General features: G+C 42.7%; 1 protein-coding gene across 13 annotated transcripts in view; it reads right to left on the minus strand.

The window, feature by feature from the left end:
• EPS8 (EGFR pathway substrate 8, signaling adaptor) overlaps nt 1–16,103 on the minus strand; it is an 861,544-nt gene that overhangs the window by 632,559 nt on the left and 212,882 nt on the right. For 3 of the 13 annotated variants that reach the window (XM_085652649.1, XM_085652652.1, XM_085652645.1), the window contains exon 2: nt 1,834–1,931. The exons of the other annotated variants lie outside the window; for them this stretch is intronic. The gene's annotated coding sequence lies outside the window, so the exon portion shown is untranslated. The remainder of the gene's footprint in view (nt 1–1,833; nt 1,932–16,103) is intronic. 13 annotated transcript variants of the gene reach the window in all.

Here is a 16,103-nt window from a genome sequence, read left to right on the forward strand (position 1 = left end):
TAACATGGATGCTGCAACTTATTACTTATAAAAAGAACAGTTAGGGCTGCTTTAAATGATACATGTGGGGAGTCAATACTGAGAAAAGACTAAGACGGTCAAAAGAAATACAAAAAACAGAGGCTGCTAAAAATACATTTCGACATACACATATATTGTGTAATGACGATCTCTTAACAAATTTGCCAGATGGAAGCCAGAATTTAAAATATTTGCCAACTATGATTACCCAGAGCACACAGTTTCCAAAGGCATAAGAATTCCATGGCTTTCTCCTAGACAAAGATTACAGGAGTGGGGGTAACCTTTATTAAGTCTAGCTGCTATGAGAAAATGAGTAATGAATTTGCCAATCAATGTGGTCAGAGGATAAATGCTATCCTCTACAGAATGTCCTAGAAGCAATACCGCAAAATCAAGTGGGAATTGTGTTGTACCCTACTTAATTGTATAACATGTACTCCAGCCCTGCTGCCTCTAGCTGCTCAGCCAGAGCGTGAGATGGTCATGGAATGTTGGTGTGCCTGTGATGCGTGGAATGCCTGGGTGTCTGAGTGGATGAGTGTTGGCAGTTAGAGATGGGCTGAGCAGCTAGGCAGGCTGCTCCTGGTGGGGCTGGTACCACACTAGGCTGGCTGGGGTCAAGACAGATGTGACCTGTACTGGGGACTGAATAAAGAAGACTTATTAATACCTCCTGGCTCCAGGTGTCTCTCTTCATAGATCACAACATAATTTTATGCTACTTATGGCTTTCAGGTGTGACAAAATGTCGTTCCATAATGCTTGTTAGGTGTGTACACTCTCACCGCATAGGCATATATGAGCCCCTCATGCACATTTACCCAAAAATATCTGAGCTGTCAAACATTGGTCTCAGTTTACAGAGTTTGAAGGAGCATCGCATTTGTGAGCTAGCAGCTATTTTTTCTTTTCTCTGGAGCATATAGAGAATGTCCCCACTCTTTTCTAGACATTAGACCAAACCTCATCTGTTGGCTCTCTTTTCAGTTCTCACAGCAGCAAAAAGTTATAGTAAAGGACACCTTTGGAAATTTGGATTGGAATACCAGTTAAATAAGACAAATAAAGTCAAGTGGGAAACCACAACACATCCTCCCTTGGAATAAGTGGAAACAGGAGGTCAAGTTCTAACTCGAAAGCTGTGACATGAATTTAAGGAACATTCTACCTAAGGTTAGAGACTTGTGTATTGATTAAAAGATTCAAACCATGTATATTATAAAGCATGCTTTGCTGATGTACCTTTGTAATCTATATCAGGGAGCCAAATGAAGGTGCTATTCAGCCACTGCTTTAGGCTATGATGACTCATAAAAAAAATAGCTGGATGACCCACAATTCTTAAACAAATAAGTAGAGTTAAGGAAATGTATCTCAAAATAGGAAATATAGGAGGTTAATTGGTCTACATGCAGAATTATACATTGTGCTGAGGGATACTATGACTCATCCTCCTAGAGGAACTCTATCCATGTGTGCCTGTTGAAAAAACAGCGCAGACAATGATGTGCAATCTGTGATGAATCGTAAATAACTTAACTTTTTGCACACCCCATAACAAAATAGATGGGAACAATTTTGTGAATCGCTGTATACTTCATTATGCATGCAGGACAGACTTTGCAAGCCACAGACACCTGCAGAGTGATAGGTGTCTGGATACTTTCTGGCATGTGAGCATGGTAGACCTCAGATGTGTTTAGTATTAAAATATTCTTTAACACAATAGGAATTACTATCTTTTGTGTGATTTTAGTCTTTACAGTTTTGCTGGCTGTAGAACTGAAAAAACTAGAGAGATCTACTCACCAACTCGCTAAAGCAAGTAAGATTTTACCAGGGGGAGGTATTTTCATGGCCAACTGGCCCGTTCTGGCTAGCTGACAAATAGCAGGTGTTCTGTTCACCTAGAAAGTGAATGAGCAATAAAGATGCCTTTAAATCTTGCTTTCATCTTGCCACATTTGCTCTGTGGTCAGAGACAGATGTCAAATGTCAGTTTGTGCCTTCCTACAATTTGTAGCTTATTTTATCCTGGAGGCTACAATTTACTTTGCTTTCTGAGTGCAAAGTTAGAGGCTTTTTGCTAAGTGAACTGAACTGTATGACAATCATGCCATACAGAGAGTGAAATGGAAGACTGTAGGAGGTCAGGTTTTATTCTAACACAACATGTAAATAGATTGTAAATGAACTGTACAAACATGTTAAAATATAGTTCAAGAGTTATGAAAACATATTTTTTGTAATTCTATGTGATGAAAATGTTTTAATAGGATGACAAATCATAACACTTCGCTTGATCTGCAAATGATAAATATTTTCCTGAAACCCAATTTCCACAAATGATTATTTATACACTATATAGTTTTATCAGCAACATTGCATGTTAGTGGGAAGGTTTGTGGCCATTTGAATGGAAAATTCACAGACTGTAAATGACACTGCGCTAATACATCATGCTTTAGTAACATTTATTAAAAATGAGTTCTCAAACATTAACTGAGAAACATTTCTGCCCCCGCCCAGATGGCAATGCTGGTAGTGAACTAAGAGTCAAACCAGGTGTCATGTGTACCGTTATGTGTGGGCTGGATTCCTATTATGCATGGAACAAACATTTAGCCTAGATTATCAAACAAAGTAGTTTTTGTACAGCAGAATTATTGAAATCACATATTTGAAGGTGCTGTCATAGGTGATAATGAAGAAAAAGGCAGCCCTGTAAAATAAAAATGTTGCCACGGACCACACAATCTGAGACCAATTTATGGGTCTAGTACATTACAGATAGGTTGAGTACGATATTCAAGTCACTAGACCTGCATGATTGGTAACATCTGTATGATTTTAGAGGCCTGAACTTTGCGTACTGTGTACTTTACCTCTGCTAACAAGTGGTAAATTGCCTGTGCTCTCCCTTTCAGCATAATGAAATGCCATAAATATGCCAATGATTGGCATATTTAACTTGCGTACAAGTCCCTAGTATACGATACAAACAGTACCCAGGGCCTGCAAGTTTAATGCCACCAGTGGACTGCAGCAACTATTGTGCGCTATCCACTACAGTGGCAGTGCAAACACTGATTCAGGTCTACCAGTGTAGTCTGACAGTAGCAGTGTAAAAACTGCAATTCAACCTGTCAAACAAACTCTTTTCACAGGTCAAAACCTCCCTTTTAAATATTAAAAAGCTAAACCCTATGCAGGCTTTGTAGTTCACAAAGCAGGTTGCTTGATTTTTTAAAGTAGGGCATGTAGAAATGTAATGTTAACAAGTCCTTACAGTGACTAGTACCCAAAAGCATTTTTCAATGGCAGTTCTCCGTGTCCTATGTAGAAAACTAGAGTACAGATAAAAATCAGAATTCTGCATCTTGGTAATGACACTTGCTAGAAAACTAATTTAATAACAATTTAATAGTTATTAAAAATACAATTCAGTGGTGAAGTGGGTTTTTAAAATTATATTATGGAAAATTAGCTTTTAGGAACTTTTCTTTTACCTCCCTTAAGTTCACGGAGGCTAAATTAGCATTTGCTCTCCCACAGCAAGAGATGGCGCCTCTGAGCTGAACAGAATATGCAGGGTGGGGTTGAGAGGATTCTTTATGACATTAAAGTGTCAAATCCTGCCTGATGGGTCTGCTGGGTTTTACATATAACAATTGGGATGCACTTGAAAGTAAAGAAAACAGGATGCCAAAAACTTCTTGTGTATACACTGCCTAGATGCTTGAAACCCCTTCTTTTGTTCTATGAGGCTTCAGTTTCTTTGTTTATTGTGGGTACAGTGGCGGCCTCAAACTGGATTTTGGTGCTAGATTTAGGAGGACTAGGATAACAATAGTACACTGCAAACATACCTTCCCCCCCAGTTCTCAGAGGCCAACTTTAGTGTTGACAAACACTTGTGGCATTTTGAAAATGCCCCAAGTGGGTAGCCTTGGCCCCAGGAAATGTTGTCCCATTGGTTAGGGTGCACCATCAAGTCATTTTTACCCACTAGCTCATGCCAAGCAAACATGTGGAACTACCGGGCATCTACTTCAGAACACTCCTGAAACTTGAGAAGATCAGAAGAGAACTGAACCTGCCGTCGGCAACCAGAAAAGAGCCCTGAAGGACTGGATCTGCTCTCTTTCGTACCCAAGACAAACAAGTGGACTCCAAGGGTCATAAGGGTGACCAGCTGTTAAAGCAACAGGGATACACACAAGCCACAAAAGGACTTTTGCTTCTAGTACCCATTGGAAACTGGACCCTGCTGTAGGCCCAAGCCTTGACAGCATGGTAGTCTTTAAGTGCCTACCCTGAGGTCCTGGAGGGCATTAGGTGTGCACTCATTTGGTGGATTGGGACTTAAAAGGACTAAAATTATAAGGTAAAATCATTGACCAGGACTAGCCTGGTTGGTGTCTCTGACCCCATGCTCTATTGTGGTCCACATGAAATTGCACCTAGGTCCCGGAAAAATAGTGACCACTGGCTATCACTGGCACTTTGTGCTTCTTGGTGCTATCCTTACATTTAGAAATCATATCTCCAGGTCTCCTTATTGGATTCTTGTGATTTTGGTGTTATTTTGTTTATTAAATATTACTATATTTTTCAAATTTGGTTTGGGATTTTTACTTTTTTGCACTTCGACTTTATTAGTGTTTCAGTACTAATTAAATACTTTACACCCTAAATTAAGCCGGTCTGTTCTGTGCCATAGCTACCAGGGGGTTGAGCTCAGGTTAATTTAGTGCCTTCAAGGGTTCACCTCGGCAAGGGTTGTGATTATTCATTGAGGTAGGTAGTTACTCCCAATTAAGAACACAATTTCTTAAAAACACTGTTTATGTAAAAGCAAATTGTAGGCTGCATTTACTCCTTGGGTAAGGCAGAAGGCAAAGAGATAGTTCCAATTGATCCACAAGTGAATATAAAGAAAAAAAGTAGTTTATGATGTCAGAAACTCTTGGCTATAACAGAAAGAAAAACTAAGCCAATATGTACAGGATGGGAAAAGAAGTGCACATGCTGGGATCATCAGAAATAACTTTAGGATCCAATACTTTCTTACTACAACATATAATTAGCCCACTTCCGATAAATGGAACAATTAATTTCCCGAAAACTGATTTTGGATACAAGGAAAGTTTTCCAAGCTTAGACATACAGAAACTTTAAATGTGAAAAAAGTTGTACACCTATTGAAAATGACTTGGTGTTCATACATTGTTTTGCCTTGACTTCCTTCTTGAGCAGGAACATATCCAATATGACCAGAAAAAGAACTTGCGTGAGAATATTGGATTATTTTTTATGTTAAAGACAACTTTGTAGATTTCAACAAAAGAGAACAAACTGATTTCGATTTGAATATTGGAGAAATATAGATTAGTTAACAATGGCTAACAGCAGGTCAAGGAAAGGCAGTTGAATGTTTGGAAGAAGTATTGACAATGGGGAAAAAAATTGAACCTCCAACAGTAAATAAGATATTTGCATTCTGAGGTATAACACCCTAACTGAACTTTTCCTATCCCCTTCTTGAGCCCTTTTTTGGATTTGAGTTAGTTAGCCCTTAGATATGCATAACGTTTTTTTCCCATAGAAGGGATCCATGCCAAATATGCGTCCTATTTTTGCAACTTCCTGGGGACTCTAAAGGTACCCAGGGTTTGTAAATGTCCCTGTATTTCAGAACGGGGTTTAAAGTTTTCCATATTTAGATTTCATGTTCCATAAACCTGTTAAAAATTAACTCTCAAATAGGCCAGGTACCAAAGGCTTCCACTTAGACCAAATAAACAGGTTGGTGTGATTTTTTCATATATCAAAAAGCAAGGTAAAATTAAAAAGACAACTTTTTGTTTCAAAATAGTGATTCAAATACAGATAACCTAATTAAGTACAAAATTAAAATGGACAGAATGATGGCTGTCAAAGCAGTTAATAGAATGATATGAACTAGATTCTATAAGGTTCTATCCTGAAAGTCAAGTGTTGAAGGGTTAGTTTGACTCCAGGGGCTGCAGTATCGAGACACAGACTCCAGAGGTAAAAAGACAACCATGGAAGCAAATAGGATCCAATAACTTCTGATTAGACTGGGACCTCCGGAACTGAATGTCAAAAATACTTGTCTCCAACTCATCTGGTCACAGAGAATTAAATGAGGTACTTGAAAGTCTCTCAAGCAAGAGCTATTTCACTTGCGCAGAAAACCAGTGGATGTACACAATCTTCAAACCCCCCCACTAAATACAGTTCATATCTTACTAAATACTAAGTTCACTTTTCCGTAGGTACAAGGCATTATTTTGGAGATTATGCACACAGTGTTTGGGTAACTCCATTATAACAGGTCAAACCTACAAAACACAACAATCCCAGTGAAGTAACACATATCAACTATAAAGCAGTGATTTTTATAGCTGCAAATAAAACTCAATACCAAACTAAAAAACAGTCACATATTGCCAATAACAGTAAATGATGGAATTTAGTGAACTTTCAGTAACTCTGGTTTCTTTAAAAAAAAATGATAAGACTACTCTCCCCCGCCCCCTCTCATCACTGAGGAGTCCACTTCTCTAAGGGGTGGGGGGGGGGGGGGCACCGTCACTTCTTATATACAACTGTATTTAGATACTAAATAAAGTGGCCAAGCAAAGGCAAGCCAGCGCTTCTTCTTCCCTCCTCCATACAATTCGACGTACAATATATTTTGATCTCGGTCTGCTAAGATTCACTAGCACCTGGGAAACATAACAGACCGTGAACTACTTTGCACGCAAAGAACTTAATGTCACGCCGGGCAGCGCATGCGCTGGCTCAGGCGAGACCTAAATAAGTGAGTGGGCTTTAAAAAACCGACCACAGCTTTTCGGGTGGCATAGAGCGTGCGGTTATGCGCACAATGACGAGCAGAGGCGCCATCTGGCTTTTCTCTCTCGTCATGGTGCGCGCACATCGTACACCACTCGCCAGACGTGCCTCCCTTTTTTTTTTTTTTTTTTTTTTTTAACTTTAAGGGTTGTTGTGGGATTTGTCTGGGTCGTGGGATCTGTGGGGGCTCTAGGGGCAAGATCGCATCTCTTTCCCCTGCCGCTTACCGGAGTCATGCACGCCCTCTCTTCATTCTTCTTGATGCTGCAATTCCTGGGGCCTGGCACACCTTGTTCCCGGTCTCTTGTGGGCCCCCAAAAGACTATTGGGTGGCGAACCTCCGGCTCCATTACAGCTCTACGGCAGTCTCCACCCACATGCAAACACCATGTGCGCGTAAAGGCTCGCGTTCTTCTCCCGGCCCTCACGGCGTCGCACACTTGTTTTTAAAGATCTCCGTTCAAATGGTAGCTGTTTTTCAAGAACATTAGCGTTTCAAGCATGCTGGGTGTGAAGAGCCCCGACGAAGCATGTACAAGTGACCAATTCACCAGTAACATGAAAGCCTGCATGGTCCCTCCGACGTCCCTGTCATATTCATCTTTATTTTATCATAATGAATTATTAATAAGTTAGAGTTTTTTAAGCCATCAATTCTGTTGCCATAGGATAGCGCTGTTGCTTAAAAAAAACCTCCAGCACTAGGCATGCCCCGAATACTGTGATAATATGGTGTGCTCAACTAGAATGACTTAATCGAACAAGCATTGGCATAAGCAAGAGGTCTCGCCTTTTGGCTGTATGAACGCAGGAGTTGAATCTGTCTTCAGTGTCTGCATCAGATGTATGCAATTAAAAAAACACATCAGGAGCATGAGGCTTTCCTATGCAGCCAATCTGTCAACCGCTTTTAGACACAGCACTGCATTATGAAGTTATGAAAGACTTATGGGAATCACCGCATAGTGGCCATATTCCATCAAAAGTATCTCTGATAAAACACTACTGGTTAGGTGTAATGTCCAATGACATCCAAAAAGCTGTTGATTCCACTTTGTCGCTGGAATTTTTTGATTTCAAGTCATCTTGTACTTTTCAGCATTTTTGGGACTATCACTGTGCCACTGGACAGAAAGTTGTGCTTCCAATTTAGAGTGGGAGCATTACAACTGAAATCTTTTGCATCCACATGCCAAACACAACAGAGTTGATTAAAACTTTTACTGAACAACTGATTGCGCTGCATGTGGTGCAGTTTTCAAAGACATTCTTCATAAGTCTGCCATTTTAAAATAAATCCTCTCTTAGGACGCGAGGCAGGACCTGGGGTTACAGTAACTACACTTGAGAGCAGTAATTGTAAGGCCTTTTTCTAAAAGTACATCTAATTACAATCAAACAGCAGCGGGTTCTATTTTCCCACGAATTGCAAAAAATATCCTGTCTTCTAAAAGTGAAAGCCTGACACTACCAAGCAGGCGCTCAGCCAGATTTTAGAATCCCTATGGATGCGTTTCAACGTGGTCCACTGAGAATGAGGCACCCGCTTCTCGCCACGTTATGTGCCTTTTTTATTTAGTTTTATATAGCGGGAACTCAATCCATTACAAAAAGGACACATTCATTTTTGGCATGCACGGGGAGATTGAGCGATTTGCCCAGAATCACAGGACGTACAGCCGACGCCGAGACTCAAACCTTGTTCCCAACCTCCAAAGTCTGCAGCTCTGGCCGTTAGTCCACATCCTCTATGAAATGTGGCAAACGCCAAACAGGCTAGTGCCTCAGAAGGGCCGGTAGAGATGGGAAGGTAATCAGGACATGAAAGTCTGGCAACTGACTGACCCCAGCCAGATCTATCATCCCTTCAGACACAAAGCCGCCCCTTTAGACACCAAACTTGCCGATTACCTGCTCTCATAACAAATGGACAGACATATAAGTAGTGAGGTATGTAGAACACTGTAGAACACTGCTGGCAACTAATGATACACACACAGGCTACACACACAGGCTACACACAAACTGCGTTAAATAACCACTCTGTCTCAACCAGACAGGCCTACCGACAGCAAAGATGCCTGCCACAAACTACAGGTCACTAGAAGACCGACACAGTCCACTCTACAGGTCCCAAATAGTCACATATTTTATTTTAATTTTAAAAGTTTTATATAGCGCTAGCTTGACCCGTAGGTATCGGAGCGCTTTACATACATACTGTAAAGAAAAACAGACGGAAATTGCATTACAAAGTAGGCAGGCAGTAAGGAAGCAAAACCAGGGATAGAAAAAATACAGCATGGAAGATAAGGTGGTTAAACACAGTCCGATCACCAACTATCCTTGAATGTCAAGAGAGAGGAGTAAACTTGGATATTGAAGTCTAGGTTAGTTGACGTTGGTCAGGAAATAATTTGTTAAGGAGATGGATTTTCAGGTCCCTTTAGAAACAGGAGAAGGAGGGGTTGCATCTCAGGACTCTAGGGAGAGCGTTCCACATCCTGGGAGCATTGCCAGAGAAAGATCGGTATTGTGTGGTTTTCTTTTTCAGTTTCGGAGGAATAAGAAGGAGTGAGTTGGAGCTTCTCAGCGTTCTGGATTGACCTGCTCTTACCAGTTTGTTGTTCAGGTAGTTAGGGGCCGGAGAGTGAAGGGTTTTGTGTGTGATGCAGGCCAGTTTGTAAATACACCTCCCTCCCATGGGGAGCCAGTTGAGGGAGTTGAGAGCTGAAGTGATGTGTTCAAATCTTTTTACTCCGGATACGAGTCGAGCGGCCATGTTCAACACTGCCCTTAGAGGGGCTAGGTGAGCTTTTGGAGTCCCGGTTAGGATGGCGTTCCCGTAGTCGATTTTAGAGAGAACTAGGGATTGGACTACTGTCTTGAGGTCATCATGGGGAAGAAAAGGTTTCAATTTCTTGAGGTGTTTTAGAGAGCAAAGAGCATACTGTGCACTGATATCCCCTAATGACAAAAAGAATGATAACGCAGCCCATCGTGCAATCTATTTAACTGACATATCATAAGGCAAATTATGTCAAGGAGTACTAACCGCAGGCCATCCCGGCGCATCTCTGACACCCCGCACTCTTTAACAACTCCTGGAACATGGCCCCTCTGCAGACCCATAAGATTACAGCGTGGAAGACCCCCTGCTACAGAAAACACAGGATATCACCAGACAACATCGAAGGGTCACCACCAGCATAATAAAAGGGCCCTTCTCGGCTAATCAGAGCTGCCAGCCTCAAAACGTAATACAAATGTGTGTCTAATCTCACACTTCCTCGTCGCCCCATAACACTTACCGCATAGGATTAAAGCAGGGGCAACAGTCTTGCAACACTCCCTCCCCCCGGTATAGTGTGCTATCCTTGTGGGCAATCCCTAAAGCGCCCCTCCGACAGGTAAAAAAAGCATTGGCATAGCCAATAGGTCTCACCTTTGGGACCTTATAAGTGTTTAGTTATGCAGCACAATAGCCTTGGTGCAACAACATCAACTGTTGCATGGCTAAACACTTATAAGGTCCCAAAGGCAAGACCTATTGGCTATGCCAATGCGTGTTTATTTTGTAAATGTGCACACTTACATTTCTGTTAGCAGCTCGATGCTGTGTGGAATTGCAGGGGCAAAAGGTAGTTTTCCACTAGCAGTTTCTATAAGGGCAAGGACTCTAAACCAATGCAACGCCCATCCGCGTGAATGACTACAATTCTGAGAACAGTCAAGCATCCTGAAATACAAAAAGAAGAAAACTAATTTAAGACATAAAGCCCCTGTGACCTTTATAGATGTGTTCAGTCCTTAAGACCACAGTCTGCATGCGCGTCAAGCAGCCAAGATCAGCACGCAGTCTTCTCACAGGCGAGTACCTTCTTTTCCATTCGACGATCACGTGCACACTTGCCTGTCTTTGCCACGTTCACCTGTCACCTCAAAATTAAAAGGAAATGTGCTCAGGATGCCAAGCAAGCTACAGAACTCCAGCTATTTCCTGACGTTTCTATCTTGAAATGAGAAATCCAAAACGTTGGCAGGGACAGCGCGGTGTTTTACTCACTGAGGAGCGGATTCCGTTCATCGCGTGCCGAAATAAGTTCTGTCAACTAATTAGCAGTGTTGGTGACCAAGCTACAAGCATTGTGCGGGTGACGAATGTAGAAAGGGAAAGGCTAAGTGATCTCGCTCACCATCCCTGCCCATATTAATCCACGCTGTGCAGCCTATACAGCGTCGCCTAGGCAACTCCTGGAAACAAAGATGGATGCCAATTACCTGCTCTGCGTAGCTACAGAGCCGGAGGAATATATTATTTTTAAATACAATCTACCAGAGATTGCATGTGGGCAGGAGCTACACTGGCAAAAGCTTAATGCATGCCACCTTCTTGTCAAATACATGCATAGTCAACCATAAAGTGCATGCTTATTTCTGGAATATACTGGACACACTAAATTATACACAGTTGCAAAATTCCACTTGTATAAAGGCAGCTGATAATGGTCCTTTGACTTCTGTGCGCCCCAATACCACTGCGATATCAAATCTATAACAGGGCTATAGGAACCTTGATAAAATAAGAATCAGGATGCACTGAGTCCACAACGTGTGTGATTAGGTTAGAAAATTCAGATGTGAAATGTCGAAAATAGCTGCTAAATGATGAAAATGCAAATTTTAAATACATTACAAAGGTTAAATAGACACTACAATTAAGTTACAATATTTAGAACAAGTCTTCGAAAAACTACGAACGTTAGTTTCTAGCTTATTACTACAGACCAAAAACACTTACATACAACACTGTTCAGTGACTCACAGATTGGTGTAGCTTTCACTGGTGCAGCAGGTGCAGTTGCACCGGGGCCCAGAAGCCCGAGGGGGTACACTGAACTTGTATTGCTGTATTTTACAGTTCAACCAATAGCCAGGGGCCTATTTGCTTTCTTGCACTAGGGCCCATGACACACTGGCTAGTGCACTGTTCACCGATATCATTTAAGAGTGACTACGCATGAAAACAACCCTGATACACAGGAGGACTCCAAAGTAATGGATGGTTTAGCTCACTGTAACCATGTAATCCATTGTATCTTGGGTTTTTAAAAATATATTTTTATAACTATTCGCAAGAGAACAAGGAATGCATAAACCGCATATTCCGAAACCTATCGAGTAATATGCTAGTCATAACTATTGTTGAGAAGCATTGTGACAAACTCAATGCTTATCCCCTCATTACACCTCCCCACACTTAACAATGATTGGGTGCCTGCGACAAAAAATACAACACTCTTTAATTGTGAAGGTAAAAATGCCCAATTTTAGAAAATAAAACACCCTTTAAATTGTTAAAAAGCATGGTTTCTGTAGAAGAAAACAATTGTGAAGCTGTTTTCTACAGGAAGTAACTAAAACTGCTTCCTGTATCGGTATTAGAATGTTTAGGTTTTATTTAGCTTTCTTCAATAGATTGTAAATAAACAATGAGCAATGGTCAGTGCAATTATGGGATTGTGACTGAAATATATTATAGATTGCTTGTAGTTATCACATTGTTTGCAGATGATAACAGAACTAGACACTGACAGAAAATGTTTCAAATAATGGAACATATTGTCACATATATTTCCCTTCTCATGCCTCATAATTTTGCCCTCCAGTACCCCAATGTCCTCTTGGCTTTGCCAAAGGTAAATTTCTGCTGAGTGGGGTTTGAGCTTTTATTATGATGAGACACATATTTCTAAGAACTGTGAAACAGTTTCACTTTACATGTTTCCTGAGAGAGGGGGGGGGGGGGGGGTCAATGTGCCTAGGCCGTTTCCACCACAGTGCACAATCATGAGGTCAGGGTGTTGGAGATGCAAATAGGTTTTAACCAAAGGCAACAATTGGTGCCACTTCAATCCTCTCTGTGCAAACCATTTAATGTCCACATTTTGTAAACCTAGGTCTAAGTCAATACGTCTCTGTTCTGCATATCTCTTGCACCAGAAAACATAGCTATGTCCTACGATCCACACTAGCATTTTGAAGGTATGGCTGGGAGGTATGGTTAGATGTCTGTAGCTCATGCAGTCCGTTCGTAGAATAAGAGATCTGTTTAAATATGGGGAACTACTTTTTTTCCCCATACAAAACGATAACTGATTGGGAGATAAGCATTGTTTTTTAAAAGCAGGGTGCACATTTGTTTTATGGAAAAGCATCTTTGTGATTGGTTAAGAAAAAGCAGTTTAAACGTAGAGTACATATCATAGGATAAAATTTGCTCAACTCAACCACACCTGCTACTTGCATTTGGAAGGCACTGTTCGAACTTTAAACAATCGTGACCTTTTAACCTACACGTGCCGCTAAATGTTTGAGAAAATGTTGCAAAAAAATATCGTTAGGTTTAAAAAAATTGATTAACTTTTAACCTGCACGTGTTGTAGAATGTTCTAGAAAGTGTGTTGATAGAAGTCAGAAGTGCAACGTATTCTATGTGTCCTTGAATATTTAAAAAACTGTTTATATGGAAAATTCAAAAATAACCAATAGAGAGAAGTTTTGCAAAAAAAAGAATCAAGGAACTATTCTAATTTGTTCTTTACATGTATTTGTGTGTGGAGCAACAAAATTAGAGACATAACAGCACCAGGAGGGAGTGGGGGGGACGGGGGGGGAGATGGGCACAATGGCACACATGCACAATTAAGTACAGCACAACTACAGACAAACAATGGCCAAAATGAAACACACCAACAAGGAGCACAAGTCACAACGCACCAACATCACACCACTGAACAAGCACAACACTGCCTGAAAGGGAGAAGGGTGAACAAAACCTCACATGAAGGGACATCTCACACACAAAGCAGCACACACACATAGGAAGCAGAGCACACCAACATCCAACACAATGTTGTCCAAACACAAACATTCGCACAATCGAACACAGGACACAAATGCACTCGCCTGTGGCGGATAAACGTCCAAAAGCCAGAGAGTCCGTGACACACACATTGGCATACAAATGAAGACAACACATTTGGAGACAAGTGAAAATGTGGAAACTTTATTAAAAAAAGCGTGTGTCAGAACGGCCAAGAGTAGTGCCACGATATGCAGACAAATGCAGCAGCATGCCTGAATAGGGAACTTAGGAAAACGTCCATGTTCACCTCGGGGTGTCCATCACCAACACACGTCCGTGTCAAGCAGCATTGGTTGTCCGCGCCTCGGACATGAGTCGACGCCAATGCAGCCATGTCCACTATCGTCTTGGGACATGTGACCAGATGCACAACGTGCAATGATGCGCCGGGACAGTGCAATGTGGCACATCGAATCTTGGTTGCAGGTACCTTGTCACTCGTCCATGAACGCGAGTGCAGCTGCGTAAGCCACTATCTCTAATGAGTGATGGTTGGCCACAATATTTGACATGTCGTCGACGTACTCCCATCAGCTGACCGGGACAGATGTGCTGACTACAACCTCTGTACCCAATGTGCACCAAAGCAGAATCAGGAGTGGGTCAATTTGCTCACTGCATACTATGACACGTGCAATCTCCCAGGCCCAGTTCCCAACATGCATGCCAAACATCCATGCATGCCATAAACAGGCATCACCATGACACTCCTGGTCGTGGGTCAACAGGGGGCGCACACACCCGTCGTAATCCATGTCGGCTACCCACACGTTGGAGAGGCACACGTCTATGCACCTTTCGGATAGGCACGTGCGACATGGCAACACAGGTTGAACGCAGGTGACGTCTGCAATGTGGAAGCTCAGCCAGTAAGTGATCCGCAGCACTGCCAAAGGGAGTGCACCCAGGACATGCAGCAGACGTGCAAGGTATAGGTGGACGTGAATGGAGTCGACTATCTGCTCGGGATGCCCTGCCATTGCGTCAGTGGCTCTGCTTGTAGCTGCACTGGCTTGCCGTGTGCCAGTCTTGTGGATGAAATGGCAAGCTTGGTGCAATGCGTCTGTGTCCAATGGGTGCAGGGCAGGGGTGTGGTGGTAGTACGTGTGAAGGCCATTTCACGCATGTTAACTACGACAAAGGACTTTTGAGTGTGGGATGTGTACTCGTTTCTCTCAAAATCGGGCAGTGCGTAGTGTGGGAGACGGATGCAAATATTATCGTATCTGTCAGGGGGGGGGCTGGCCACTTGCAAGTTCCTTCTCGGAGCAGATGTGCTAGTGCAAGATAGCCCAGCCAAAGAACCTTTCATCCCTACAGTAACTTCTCCAGCTGCATTCATACAGGATGTGTACAGAGGCCGGTCGTGGGTGTTGTGGGATGTCTGCGACCTTGGTCATCATGGATGAAATGCCCAGCATGTGGCACATGGGTGGGTTTGTTACGTTGCCAAACAGCTTCTCCTCCCTCCCACGAGCCCCACACATTTGTGCGCTGCGCTGTTGTATCCCGTGCACTCCTACGGCACACCACTGTAATGCCTATTCGTGCATGTCCTGCGGCATTCCAACCACACTGCGACACTGCCCTTTGAAGGTGGTGCATGCCACTTTACAACATCGACTGCTGTGGCCCTTGTGGCGGCCACACTAGGGCACAGAGACACTTACCGCACTTCCTGCATACAGACATGTCCGAGACACCCCGATCCCCTTGCCGGACAGGCACACCCCTGCGCTGACCTGTATACGCCGGACCAGCACACGCCACTTGTGCATGCAGGACGATGCATGCGTAGCTACATGTCCTGGCTCACTGCCAACGCTGAGGTAACATGGTAACGTCTGCTGAAGACAGCACACTGATGTTGCAGGGCCTGGGCCCATCATGCTAACACAATGACCACACAGACACTTGCTCAGATGCGGGTTCGGGGGGGCATTGGCGGTCCTGGGGTTGTTGCGATGAGTGTTGTGGCCCTCATGGGTATCCGTGTATCATGCTCATTGACTCTATGGCACCTGTGGGTGTTCCGGTGAGGCTCTTGGTTGTGTTCCCTTTCATGCTGCAGGTAGTCGTCCTGCTTAACACCAGCAGAAAGCAGGTGTAAAATCCCTGGTGCTAACGCGGCTTATCGCCAGAATTTGTTTCGCATCGCAGTTTTTGCCTTTCGTTGTGTGAAAGTTGTGATTTGTTTTTTTTGTGTACAGAAAAATAAACGAACTGGGCAGTGTATCCCGTCAAGATCCAGCAACTGACCCACTAT

Source organism: Triturus cristatus, chromosome 4_1, assembly GCF_964204655.1.
Source record: "Triturus cristatus chromosome 4_1, aTriCri1.1, whole genome shotgun sequence".
Classification (NCBI taxonomy): domain Eukaryota; kingdom Metazoa; phylum Chordata; class Amphibia; order Caudata; family Salamandridae; genus Triturus; species Triturus cristatus.